The sequence below is a fragment of the Orcinus orca genome, chromosome 6 (genome assembly GCF_937001465.1).
Source record: "Orcinus orca chromosome 6, mOrcOrc1.1, whole genome shotgun sequence".
Taxonomy (NCBI): Eukaryota; Metazoa; Chordata; class Mammalia; order Artiodactyla; family Delphinidae; genus Orcinus; species Orcinus orca.
The window spans coordinates 14,023,156-14,036,033 of record NC_064564.1 but is presented as its reverse complement, the minus strand read 5'-3'; the positions used below and the strand labels follow the sequence as shown (position 1 = coordinate 14,036,033).

Genomic DNA, 12,878 nt, shown 5'->3' with positions numbered 1-12,878 from the left:
CTATCTTGAGTCTGTGTTGCTGGTTACAGGTTTAGGGGGGGTGAAGTGTAGGGCTGCATTCTTTGTGACCAAGTTAGAATCCCCGAGTTTGCCACTGCAGACAATACAGAACAAGGACTTGACTGGTCACAATGGCCCCGACCAGTCCTTCCGACCAGCCCTTCCCTCCAGCTGGCCCTCCATCGTCTCTCATTCTCCCGCTCCTAGTTTCCCCGAAGCTCCCAGAACCGTAACTTAGGCCTTGGTGGAGTGGCCTCAGCATGGAACAGACCAACATGAGTGCGGGAAGAAGGCTGAGGGGACTGCTTAGTGGCTGGCTTCAGTCCTGTCACTAACTTTACTAGGCGAGTGAGGGTGGATGTGAGGTCTTGGGGTTAGACTGGGGTATCAGAGACAGCCAGCTTCGAGGGTGTGTGAGACATAATCAAGGGTTGCTGAGGCCAGCATGTTGAACAGCATCTTTCCAGGTCTTTCTCCAGGGGTGTTTTGAGGCCCAGGAGAGGGAGGGGCAGGTCAGGACCATTGTGAACAATTGTGTACTGCAGGAGTGTGCCCTGTGCCTTGGTCGGCTAGAGGAAGGTACTGAGTCACTGCAGGTGTGAGCAGTAGCCCTGGAGAGAAGGGGCATGGGTTGAGTCCAAGTCTGGAGTTGGAATAGCAGGAATGGTAGAAGGTCTGAGGGTCTGGGGTGGGGAGGGCAGCATTCCAGCATTTGATGTTGGGGTCCAGCTGGGGTAGGAGATGCGACTGGAAGAGCTCCAGAGAACATGATGAAATAGGGAGAGATGAGTATATAGAAGTTCTGGTAAAGTGAAAGAAAAGGTTCAGAGAATACTGAAGTTAGTAGTTTATTCTGAAACCCAACAGGTTGTGATTAATAATAATAATACCAACTGCAGATCCTCTTAGTTTGGTCATTGGTTGTGTTAAGGTTATTTTATTTCTTTAAAAGCAAGGGTAGAAAAAGAAAAAGTTTACCTGTTTGCGTTCTGTATTCCACAACGTTATAAGAATTTAAATTCTCTCTTCTATTTTACAGTTACGAATCTCTTGGTCCTGTATAATCAGAATACCCCTAATGTATGGATCTTGAGGTTTTATGGAAAATATTTTGGTATTATATTTTGGGTTTTGAGGAATTAGCCCCCCTGTAGTGATGCCATCCTTTTCATCCCATATGTCAAAACCATTTATATCTCTTTTTTCATAAGACACTGTAAGTGATTTTCCCCTGCTTGAGAAGATCACATTGTTCTCAGACTCAGGACTGCTTTATCCTGGTGCCTTTGAAACAGTCCTTAACCATGCATTAGAGGGAATGGGGTTCAGAGTCTCACCAGCCTCAGGTTGAATTTTGACTCCATTTTATACTTGCTGAACTTTGGTCAAGGTGTATAAATTCAGTTTCTTCATGTATAAAACAGGGATCGTGCTACCTTCCTCAAAGGTTGTTGGGAGGAGAGATAAGGAAATATATGCAAAGCTCTTAGTGTAATGTCTGGTACATAGTAAGTACTCAATAAATGCTAGATATTTTTATTTTTTAAAATTGTGATAAAAATACATAACGTAAAATTTACCATCAACTATCTTTAAGTGTTCAGTTTGGTGGCATTAAGTATGTTCATTTGTGTTTTTTTGTGCTGTCACCACCATAATCCATCCACAGAAATATTTTCCTCTTACAAAACTGATACTCTGTACTTATTAAACAACAACTTCCTGTTCTCCCTCCTCCTAGGTCCCTGGCAACCTCCATTTTACTTTATGTCTCTATGAATTTGACTTCTTTAGGTATTGCATGTAAGTGGTATCATACTGTATTTGTGACTGGATATTTCAGTTAGCATAATGTCCTCAAGGTTCATTCATGCTGTGGCACATGTCAGAATGTCCTTCCTTTTTAAGGCTGAATAATATTCCATTGTATATATATACCACATTCCGTTTACCTGTTCGTTTGTTGATGGACACTTGGGTTGTTCCCACCTTTGGCTATTATGAATAGTGCTGCTTTGAGTTTGGGTGTACAAATATCTGTATGAGTCTCTGCTTTCAATTCTTTTGGGTATATACCCAGAAGTGGAATTGCTGGGTCAATAGGCAGTATTAGTACTCACAGCAGGTTATACTTTTGAAAAGCTTATTGTAAACTGAAATGCTGTAAGTTGAATTAGACTTTCCAGCATAGATAATGGTAAAATATTAGACTTGACTTAAGAGCTCATGACGTCTAGCTTTTTGTGGAAATAACCCAAACGCCACATTCATCATCTGTAAATTATTTTATAGTATGGAGTTTTGCATGGTGCGTTAATCAGGGCAATATTTTATGTTAATCACATAAAATAGTATTTGTACATTGTCACGGAATAAAAAGTCATATTTCATTTTTAACACAAAGTATTAACATTACCATTAATGCATTCTTACCATTTCTTTTTTTTTTATCGAAGTATAGTTGATTTACAATGTTGTGTTAGTTTTTGGTGTACAGCAAAGTGATTCAGTTATACCTATATATATCTATTCTTTTTCAGGTTATTTTCCATTATAGGTTATTACAAGGTATTGAATATCGTTCCCTGTGCGATACAGTAGGACCTTGTTGTTGCATTCTTACCATTTCTGTTTAGAGATCTTTCTTTAGCCATTCTTTTAGGGCAGGTCTGCTGGAAACAAGTCTCTTGGTTTTCCTTCATCTGAGAATGTCTTATGTCCATTTTCTCCTGAAGGATATTTTTGCTGGATATAGAATTCTGGGCTAATAGCTTTTTAAATTTTTTTTCCCAGCACTTGAAAAATGTTGTTCCACTTCCTTCTGCTTCTGTGGTTTCTGATGAGAAACCGCTGTCATTCCAATTGTTTTCCCTTCTAGGTAAAATGTTTCCCTCTCCCTACTTTCACAATCTTTCACTTTGTCTCTGATTTTCAAAGAGTTTGATTGTGATGTGTCTTGGCATGGATTTCTTTGGATTTATCCCACAGTTCACTCAGGTTCTTGAATATGTAGGTTTATGTCTTTTGCCAAATTTTTAAGGTTTTCAGCCATAATTTCTTTGAGTCTATTTTTAGGTCTGCCTTCTTTCTCCTTTCCTTCCTGGACTTGGATGATATGAATGATAGATTTTTTTGGTTATGGTCCTACAGGTGCTTGACACTGATCACTTTTTTTTTTAAGTCTGTTCTTTCTTTATTGTCCATATTGGGTAATTTCTATTGTTCCTATCTTCAGGTTCACTGATTCTTTCCTCTGTCGGTCTCATTCTGTGATTGAGCCTATCTAGTGAGTTTTAATGTGTATTTTATCTGCCATTTCTTCACTGAGACTTTCTATTTTTTCATTTGTTTGATGTGCTTGTTGAAACAGTTTTATGATAGCTGCTTTAAAATCCTTGTCGGGTAATTCCAGCATCTGTGTCATTTTGGTGCTGGCATCGGTAATTGTCTTTTTCGCGTTTGGGTTGAGATTTTCCTTGTTCTTGGTATGACGAGTGATTGTGATTATATCCTGGATGTTTGGGGTGTTACATTATAAGACTGTGGATCTTACTTAAGTCTTCTGTTTTGATAGAACTCCTCTGACCCTCTGGCAGCAGGGAAGAGGAGGCACTCCCTCATTACTGCGAGGTTGGGGTGGAAGTCCAGGTTCCTCATTGGCCTTTATTTACAGCCTGGGTGGGAGGGGTGCCTTGTTACTGCTAGTGGGGTTGAAGTTCAGGTTCCCCTAGGTGATGCTGTTATTTATATTGTTTTGTACTTGGTAAAATAACCTGAACAGCCCCTGAGCTGTGTATTCCTTAAATTTAGCTTATATTGTTGGTGCTACTTATGTTTGATAATTTATTTAATGATATTTAAATTCTCAAATTAGGGACTAGGTCCTCTCTAATCACTAGCTTCCCTAAGTTTGGTATGTGTTTCCATGAGCACACTGAATAAAAGATTTTATGTGAAGAAACAAGATTATAGTTTCCAGTTTATTAACTTTGAAAATTTATCTTTAAAAGGAGAGAAAAGCCTGCCTGTGCAAGGTTTCCATTTTTCCTATTAATAACATGCTAGCTTTTATCAGACTTTTGTAACTTATTTTTAGAAGAGGTCAGTATATTAGAAATAGAATAAATGGATCTGACTGGTGGCTTTAAAAATTTCAGTGGTAAAGTATTTCATTTCATTTACTAACTTAACACCTGTGGTTTCGGGTAGATAACGCAGATCTTGAGGATGATGCATATGTCTTTAGAAAAATAGATTTTCAGGGTTCTTAGTGGTCACCTGAGGTAGAGTAATGACAGTACTGAAGCCCAGGACTAGATCACTTACTAAGTAGGTGATCTTGGGAAAATCTCCAGAACTATAAAGGTTGACTTTTCTTCTCAGAAAGATGGATGTCATAATACCTAAATCAAAAGGTTGTTAAGAATATTAAATGAGGCAATATGCCTGAAAGCAATTTAACTGATAGATATTACACAAATATGAAAGATAGTTATCTAGTCAAGCTACTTCAAGCATGTGACTGATGGGTAAAGATAATGTACCTGATTCTGTATGATTTCTAGCTGTGTGTGCCAGTAGACCATGGGTTACACATATATTTTTTAAATGCTGTAAAAAGTTTTAATTATGAAAACCTTTCAAACACATAGTTAAGTATTTAACAAAAAGAATACCCATGCACTCATTGTCCAGAACTAGCAAATGCCACATTTATTTGCTTCAGGTTTTTTTTTTTAAAGAGAATGAAACATTAGGGATATAAGTAAAACCTTATTCTCTCATCCCTGAAATGGGTGTAGAACATTTCCATGCACATTTTTGTAGTATTATTGAATACATATATACTAAATAATATATGAGAAATATATTTATATATATATAGCCATAAACAATGTAACTTACATAATTTAAAATGTATATAAATGATTTTATACTGTTGCTCTCCTTTTGCAAATGAAATTGGATATTTTTGAGATTTATCCATGTTGCTACTGTAGGTCTGATGCTGCAGAGTATTTCGTTTTAGTTTATCCATTCTTCTGTTGATGGACATTTAATTTTTTGCCTTGTGCTGACTGTGCTGTAACCGCCAGCTGGCACATGCCTTTTACACATATTTGTGATCTCTGGGGGAATTACCTAGAAATGGAGCTGAGTTGCCAAATGTGTCAACTTTACTCAGTATTGCCAAGTTACTCTTCAAAGCATTCATACCAGGTAACATCTCTGCACTAGGGCATCAAAGTTCTCACATCTCTATATCTTCTACAGCTTCACTAATACTTGGCGGTATCAGACTTTGAAAATTTTATCAGTCTAATGTACAAGAAATATTTTGCTGTTACTTTTGTTTGTGTTGCTGATTACTTATGAGATCGAGCATCTTTTTATGCTGACAGTCTAGATTTCCTTTTCTGTACATTCTCTCTTCATACCCTTTGTACATTTTTCTTTTGAGCTGTTTTATTCTTATTAATTTGTAGTCTATTTCATATACCTTCTGGGGGGTACATTTTATATACCAAAGTATATACCAATCCTTTATTATATGGGTTAAAAATATCTTCTCAATGTTTGGCTTGATTTTTAATTTTCCTTATGGTGACTTTAAAAAAAAAGTAAATAAAGAATTAATTAATTTTTGGCTGCATTGGGTCTTTGTTGCTGCGTGTGGGCTTTCTCTAGTTGCTGCGAGCAGGGCTACTGTTTCTTGCGGTGTGCAAGCTTCTCATCGCGGTGGCTTCTCTTGTTGCGGAGCATGGGCTCTAGGTGCATGGGCTTCAGTAGTTGTGGCGCACGGGCTTAGTTGCTCCACAGCACGTGGGATCTTCCCGGACCAGGGCTTGAACCCATGTCCCCTGCATTGGCAGGCGGATTCTTAACCACTGTGCCACCAAGGAAGTCCCTATGGTGACTTTAGAAGTAAACTATTGGTATATGTTTGAAAAATTGGAATGCTTTCAGTTTTTATTTTCAAAGACGATTTTAATGATAATATTTACACCCCTTGCTTTTGGACGTGGCAGAGAGGGCTAGTGGGACTAATGTCTTTTTGAATGTTCCAGAATTTTATCTCTTTAATTAATATTTAGAGGATAAAGTTTTTATTTGTGGTGTACTTTTTTGGTCAATGGAAATCTTTGGGCAGATTCCCAGTTCCTCAGCTCCTAGTTCTTGAATTAGTGACTGTTGGGAAGTTTTATTTTGCTGTGTGCAGAGCCTCCTAAGCCCGCCAATAAGATGGGCACATTCCTGTTGCATCAGCAGCAGCACCAAAGAGGAGCTCTCAGACCCTTAGAAAGAATGTTCTGTTGATCTGCTTACACTGATTTCTATACAGTGAATAATCTCGGTGCAATAAGCACTTTCTCCTTTCCCTCACCAGTCCTCTTGCTAACAAAATAACTTAATTGAGAAATTCAAACTGTTGGGGCAAGGGGGATTGAGTTGTGGCTGAGGCTCCTTGTGTATCTTTTGTGGTGCAATCAAGTAGCACTTATTCCCCAACTTTCCATAGCCACCCCGCCTAAACAAAACCCACCTAATCTCCCAAATCGCTTCGCAAAACAAAAGAACACACAGAAGGTCCAGAAACTGGGAGGACTGGGGCGATGGTGAGTGTTGTGTGTGTGACACGCCCTCTCCTTTCCCTGCTCCTTGCGATTTACATGGAGCTGTTTGGAGATTATGTGTCTGTTTTAAAATCTGCGTGTGAAAGTGTGCTCCCAGGGCAAGCTTGGTTGTTCAGGCCATGTGGCACCGCTGTCTGTCGGATGGTGGTTCGTCCATAACTGAGGGTAAAGTTCTAGGTAGAAGTTAACAGCAATACTGGACTTGCAAATCCAGACCTTAAGGCAAGCATCCCGGCCTGGACTTTTCAGCCTTGCTTTTTTTTTTTTTTTTTTCCTTCCAGTTTTATTGAGATATAATTGACTCTGTATCAGTTTAAGGTGTACAGCATAATGATGTGACTTACATACACCATGAGATGATTACCGCAGTAGGTTTAGTGAACGTCCGCAATCTCTTACAGATACAACATCAAAGAGGTAGAAAAAATATTTTTCCCTTGCGATAAGAAGTCTTAGGATTTACTCTCTCAGCACCTTTAATGTGTGACATACAGTGGTGTTAATTATATTTAGCATGTTGTACATCACATCCCCAGTACTTACTTATAACTGGAAGTTTGTGCCTTTTGACCGCCTTCGTCCTGTCCCCCTCTCCCCATCATCCCCCCCATACCCACAAATCTGATCTCTTTTTCTATGATTGATTGTTTTGGAAGTATAATCGACCTACAACACTATGTTAGTTTCTGGTGTACGACACAGTGATTCAATATTTCTATACATTTTAAAGTGATCACCACCAGACTCACCTTTCTTAAGGGCAGTGGCCATGTGCTTTGCTCGATGCATGTTTGCCTTATTACACTTGCGAGCTATTTAGTGCAGTGAATGAGCCTCCCAACAGCACAGAGGGAAGCCAGCTACATGTCCTCTTGTTGGCTAAGCTTTGACATTTCTTCCTTCTCCCACTTACTGAATTCTTCCCTGGAATCAGCATTTGACACCAGTCGCCATCTCTGTGTCACTTCTCCACTGTTTAGAAGTTTGGGGAAAACTTTAATAAAGAATATGTGAAAATAATGACTATCTTTTGTTCAGTTAGAAACTTTGTTTTCTCTACATCTACAGCCTAAGTTACTGCAACGGTGTGAGACACACACACACAGTACACACAGCACACCCATTTCAGGCGAGCAAATTGAGGCTCAGAGAGGTGAGGTGCAGTGCCTGGCCTAGTTAATGCCAACACTAGGGCTCTGTCAGGTCTTCTGCCTCCAAATCCCTTGTTCATTCCATTATTTGGCATTTGTTCACTCTGTGATGGGGTCACTAGGCAGAGAGTAAGCTGCTACTATTGCAGTAGCTCTTCCATATACCACTTGGGGCTGTGTACTGAGGCTAGTCCTCTGCCCTTCATTCATTCTTTCATTCATTCATTCAAGCACTCAATTCATCATTCATTTAATGTGTCTATGAGAGCTAAGTGATGAGGATACAGTAATGGATGAAACAGAAACACCCTCTGCCCTCATGGAGCCTGTAGTAAAGTGATGAAGAAAGACCACAGACAAGTCGGTTCAATCAAGTGTAATGATGGGTATGACAGGAGAAGAGGGTCCTGTTTAAAAAGTCTTCTTTCCCTCTTCAAATAAAGGGGGAATAATTAATATCCATGTACTTTAAAGAACATGGACCTCTTCAGATGTGAGACTCTTTTGCCTTTTTAAAATATGACATCGAGTATAGAGCCATAAGATAAACAAAGACGTCAGAATTTTAGAATCCTAGAGGTCATTTAGTTTGCCTCCTTGTAGCCAAACCAGTGGGAATCTCCTTTCTTAGCCTCCTGAGAAGCAGATCCTAGACTCTCTAGGCTGTAGTTTCCCATGCTAGACAGCACCTAGCACAGAGGTGAACGATGAATTATTCGGTGTGTCTCTGGCTCAGAACCTTCTCCACACTTAATCTCCATCTAGATTCCTTTTAATGCTTTGGAATCACAGATCAGTGTAGATGATCTTTGTTTGGCTATTCCTGGGATATGTGTTAGGAAAAGAAAAAAAACAGACAAACCACAAAAACCCAACTTGCAGTTTAAATAAAGAAAAATGAGTTTTACTTCCAAGAGAGCTTTTGCCATTTTCTTAATGCTTATTCCTCTTTGGAGAGCTCATTATTGAACAGAGCGTGACAGTAGTTTACTGAGGTGTCGTGTCCAGGCCAGTGGATGAGTTAGAGCACTGATAAAGGCCAGAGCAGTGGGCAGAACTGTACCTAAATTACCCCCAGATAGTTGCCAACCTATTCTGCTTTTTTAAAGACCTCCAGAGAGCATCCCTAATCGCCTCTAGTTTCCCCTTTCTGTGTTTAATAACCTTCGCTGTCAGGAAGTGTCTTCCTCATATTTAACCCAGTTTTCCCTTGCCACAGTTCAATCCCATTTCTCTTGTCCTTGGTGGCGAAAGAATAGCAGGTCGTTATCTTCTCCATAGTATCCTTAATGTTCTTGAAGGGCCTGGGCAAGTTTTCCCTAAGCCTGCCCTTCTCCCAATGAAATCAACATACTCCTGTTTCCCCTCCCCAACCCCCCTTCTCCGGGGTCCTATTTGGAAGTATCATCTCTAACATGTTGCTCTTAAGTATCTGGTCCAAAGAGTCACATCAGGCCTGCCTTGAGACATCCGTCGATTCCATCTTTACTCAAAGAGCAAGATCCTTGTCACCTCCTGGGCTCTCCGTTCATTCAACGTGGCTGCGGTTTGTGGTTCCCCCTCCAGATGTGAGGTGTGAGGCGGGCAGAGGCTGAAGGGGACGTGACGAGGAGTTCCTCTCTCTGACTTACACCTAGAGGGAGGGACCAGAATGCTTCTTGCCCCTTCTGGTCCTTCTGACAGTCTGTCGATTGTGCCTGCTGGTTTCTCTTTTCCACAAAAATGTTTTATTCTGATTGACATTTTGGTACATTTTGGATTTCCGTTGGCCTCCTCCCGAGGACAATATGGCACATCAGTAAAGTTGGCATTATCCTGTTACCCGTGCTCTCCTCACTCTCGATTCAGTTTTATAGATGCCGCAAGGGAAGCTGGAACATAAACTTTGCTATGTAAGTGATGAGTGAAGGTGTCTTTCCCATCAGATTCTGTACAGTCCTCATGAGGGGGTGAGAATGATTTTGTATCTCCCCAGCACTCAGCAGAAACGCCCGATGCGTTTTAAACAGACTTCGTGACTCTTGGTTGGTTGTCAAATGAGTTATTGGGAAATTGCCTTCATTTTGTGTTTTTAGGTTTCTGTCTCCTCATCCCTTCTACTTAAACATAAAAGCAGCTCCAAGCCTTTGCCCGGCTGCCAGTGCAGGCAGCCTCCCACCTCGGCTGCCAGGCTTTTAGCAGATGAAATAAAAATCTATTTATAGCTGGTCTCTGATGGATTTCCTCCCTACCTGTGCTAGTGTTCCGTCAGCAGGTGTACTGAACAGATGGAGAGGGGTTTTAATTTTTTTCAGTTCAATTAGATCAACTCTCTGGGTTCAGACCAGTACACTCCCTTCCTCACTTAGTTTCTTCCTCTTGGCATTAAAATTGTTGAGCATGGCAAAACACGAATTAAGACCAGGAAGTAAAACGCATATAGCGCCTGCCTTTCAGATAAATACTTCGGCAGAGAGACCACATTTGACATCAGGTGAAAAATCAGTTTTAACCCCTTTCTTCCTAGTGCTCAATTTTATCGTTATTTAAATTAATATTTGGAGTGCTAAAATGCTGGAGTATAAACGCTTTCTTTTTTCTTGCGATGTACTTTTAGCATTTGAACTTAACACATTTTGAAATATACTGTTTTTGAGGCAACACTTTGTCTCTGATAGTTCAGTGGATATTACAGAGAATTTTAATGAGAAGCTGAAGTCGCTGAATTCACGAAGCTCATTTGATATTTTATGTCATTGACAGTTGACTTGTCCAGGATAGTTAGTGATCCCATGGTAACATGCAGTCCCAGACCAGCCTGAACATGACCTTACCTAGCTCTGGGTTTTACCGTCACCAGTCCGTGAAAGATAGGTCACCACAGTTTCTGGCTTCAGCATATCCATAAGTCCCTTCTACTTAACCACGCTGGCCCCTGGTACGTTGCATCATCTCTCGTTCCCAGGATCCTAGATTTCAGTTCATTCCTGGCTCTCAGATGTAAGGCCGGCCCGAGAGCCTCTTTCATAGACTTTACTGAGCTCCTGCCCAGGGCTGTGACGTTGCCTGCGATGAGGACCACATGTCTGCCCTGCTTTGATCCCTCAGCGCCATCAAAATGATGTAGTTAATATCCATTGGAAGCTGGGTTTGAAGCAAGCAAAATTTCGCCTATTTCAGTGTATTTTTTGTTCAGATTCTAATAGAAGCAGGTTCTCCCTCTCCCCCCCCCCCCGCCATTTTATTTTACTCAATTCTTAATTATTTCTGGATGAGTTTTTCAAGGATATGCATTATCCAGATGTGTGGCTCATTCTCTAGGCTCTCTCCCATTTTACTGCTCACTAAGATTCATATCGGAGGGTGTCTGGAGCCGAAAAGAAATTCAAATAAGTCATTCTCATTGTTGGCTAGAAGTGAGGTGAGCAGTTTAGATAGAACTGATATGAACAAGAGCCACCACTTCTCACCCGCATCATCGTCTGATGCGTCCATCTGAAGATTCCCTTTAGTTGTGTTAATATGCGCTCATATTTAGATGGTAACTGAAATGTTATCTAGCAAAATCACTTCTCTGATCCTTCCACATCCTTTGCAGAATCTGTGTCAAATGACTGTCTTGGTTTTCACAGTAAAGATCTCACGTTCTCCCTGGCTGGCTGACCCATACAATCTTTGGTTATTCTGTTGAGCTGTGCTGCTGTGATCTTTCTTCCTATACTTTTCACCTGCTGATACTCCTTTTATCTCTTGGGGTCGTACAGAACAGAATCTAATTCCGACACATGGCAGCCTTTCACATCTTTGAAAAATGTCCCTCTGTATGCAACCATTTATATATGACATGATTTAGTTACATGGCTTTCCTCTAACCTGCTACGGCTCAGCTGCCTCTTTATTATGGAGTGTCCTCAGGAGAGCGACATCTTACCCAGGTGCAGTCTGACAAGTGCCGAGAAATCCGGACCATCGCTGTGCTCGTTAGAGGTTAAGCGAGTCTGATGGCTTCCTATTTGCTTGATTTGACTCAGTAGAGCCTCTTATCCCCCCAGCAGGACAACGGGCTTTCTGCCATACCCAGGGCCAGGCGGGATGTTTCTGCTCTGTGATAGATTCACTTTGATCATTTGGGCCTGGCTTCAGTCACTCCTTGGTACCCACTCCGTGGCCGTGTGATTATGGTGCATGAACGTATGGCGAATGGTGTCAGGTGGGTGCTGAATGACAAATTTGGGGCCGTCGTGAACGCTGATGTGGCCTGTGATTGTGACCCACCCACCTCCCCGCTGGCTCCTCCCTCATCGCAGGGCCGCACCACTGCCTGTTTCCTGTCCCACAGGACCTCTAATCTTGTCTCCTTTTAAAGACGTTGCAAAAGCCCAAACATTAGGATGCTAAGCTCTCAAAGTATATAAAATAGATCCCCAGATTGACTCCATTTATGATTTTTCCATCTCTTCTCCTGTAGCGAGTAGTGTCGTCATAGGGAGGGACCATCAGACAGGTTTTGGGGGGATTTTTCTTCATAGCATTAATGTACCATGGCTTATTTCCAAGGGGAAGGGTATGTGGTTGGGTTGGAAGTGTCTGAATGTGGGAATGCTCGGTCTCCCCAGAAGTACCTGGCACGTGGTAGTCACTCAGTATATATTTGTTGAATGAATGAATGCAGGAGCTTTGGTTCCACGCTGTTGCCGCCATTGTTTCAAAAGCTGTTGGGCCACAAGAGTGGCAGAGTTTCCTCATTCGGGGCCTCCTGATGGGTCCCCACCTAATGACTGCACTTGGGTGGCAGTAGCATAAGGATCTCTCAAATCTCTATTAATATGTCAAACCCCTAAGCTGTCTTAGGTGAAGCCATCTCACTCTTAGACAAATAGTTGCCTCATGTAGATTCAGTCATACTTAATGTACATCAAATAATATTCCGTCAACAGATATTTTTTGAGTATTTACTGTGTGCCAGAGCTGGGGGGTACAGTGGAGAGCAAAACATTCAGATCTCTGTCCTCAATATAGTGGGAAAACAGACCAAATGTATATTATGTATGTGTCTCTATGTGTGTGTAATGTATCACTACAAACTGTAAAGACCAAGTGCAGGGTGCTGTGA

At 41.1% G+C, this 12,878-nt stretch overlaps 1 protein-coding gene across 5 annotated transcripts in view; it reads left to right on the top strand.

Annotated features, from left to right (window-relative positions):
- MSRA (methionine sulfoxide reductase A) overlaps positions 1–12,878 on the top strand; it is a 371,273-nt gene that overhangs the window by 39,963 nt on the left and 318,432 nt on the right. The window contains exon 2 of one of the 5 annotated variants that reach the window (XM_049711263.1): positions 2,794–2,878. The exons of the other annotated variants lie outside the window; for them this stretch is intronic. The gene's annotated coding sequence lies outside the window, so the exon portion shown is untranslated. The remainder of the gene's footprint in view (positions 1–2,793; positions 2,879–12,878) is intronic. 5 annotated transcript variants of the gene reach the window in all.